The sequence below is a fragment of the Gekko japonicus genome, unplaced genomic scaffold, assembly GCF_001447785.1.
Source record: "Gekko japonicus isolate JY-2015 unplaced genomic scaffold, Gekko_japonicus_V1.1 scaffold946, whole genome shotgun sequence".
NCBI lineage: Eukaryota > Metazoa > Chordata > Lepidosauria > Squamata > Gekkonidae > Gekko > Gekko japonicus.
In genome coordinates this window covers 321,155-322,644 of record NW_015162506.1, presented here as the reverse complement: position 1 = coordinate 322,644, position 1,490 = coordinate 321,155, and positions in this window count along the sequence as shown.

Sequence of the window (1,490 nt, the reverse complement as noted above, 5' to 3'; positions counted from 1 at the left end):
GCGGCTGGCGGGCTCGCTCCCTGCCTCGCTCTCTCAGCCCGCCTCGGCCTCGTCGCGCCGCCCGGCCCTGCCCGGCAAACGCCCTCCCGTCTCCTCTCCGCGCTGCCCGGCGAGGCGGCGGGCGGTCACACGCGGCGCCGGCGCCCCCCGCCGCAACCTCTCGCCCTTGAAGGGAAAGCGCCGAGCGGGGCTGGCTTTATATAGCGGCGCCGGCAACTTCCCCCTCCTCACGGGAGCCCGGCCTCAGCTCAGCCCAGCCAGCCCCGCATTATAGGCCGCGCGCGTCCCTCTCGCTGGTTATCTCGCACACGCCCCCTCCTCACGGAGGGGAAAGGCCTGGTAGCCGGCGGCCCTGGGTTTAAAACGCCAAGAAAAAAAACCACCACCCTCTAGTGCCAAAAGCATCCTCTGCCTCCTTTTCTCCAAATCTCCTTTCTCCCAGTCCTTCCTTGCGAGGCGCCTCCCTCACGTCTCTGGCCCGCTTTTTAAAAATTATTATTATTATTTGATTTGAGTCACACGCGCGCTTTTCTTCCCATTTCCCCCTCCTTTTCGCTTATTCGCCTGTGTGGGGCGGCTTGGACCTCCCCGTCTCTCCAGCCGTGTGGGCTCCTCTTCCACTTGAAGCGGCTGCCTGATTTGATAGGATTCAAAAGTTCCCTTTCCTTCCCCCCCATCCACCCCTCCTTTGTGTGAGAAGTGTGGGCATAAAACAGGAGGAGGGGGTCGAAGATGTGCAGAATGGTGTGTGGCTTCGGCTGATGGTATTTCTGGATCTCCCTCTTTTCTTTTCTTTTTAAGTCATCCCCTGTTCTAGATCTATCGAGCAATTTCTCATAGCAGAATGAAGTGGGGTTTTTTTCCCAAGGTTCTGATGTTTTGAAATAGGAAATACCTTTTTTCCTTCCTCCACGATGAGCTCTTTATATCAGGTGGGGGGGTCCCCTTTATTCAGGCAGTTGTGACCTTGACTACTCTGATTTATGTCCCTCCTCATGTCAGCCCCAGCTAAAGTTACTAGGATTCACAGTGTTCGGCTAGCAGCGCCTGCCTCCCAAATCCCTCTTATAGGGTTATCACTGATCCTTTTGTGTTACAGGCCACCTTTATTAGCGGCCTGTCTTCAGGCTGACAAAAGAGACTCGTGGCACCTTAAAGACTAATGAATTTATTGTGGTATAAGCTTTCTTAAGCCAGAGCACTTCTTGTCAGATGCACGTCTTCGGGCTGTGACTGGACTATTCCCTAAAGCTGCCAGATACGATCTTCCTTTTCTCCTCCCGGTATTGCCCAGAAATACCTTATGGACAACAATATCAAAATGAAAGATCGATTGTAAGTTTCCTTTTCAGGCTCAGGAAGGTCCCCACTCGTTTTCAAAAATCACCTTTGTGTGTCTTCTTCTCACCCCCTCCCCTCTTAAATTTGTCTGGAAATATTTAACTTCCAGGCTGTGCGAGTCACCATCTCCCTTGCAGAGATACCTTATG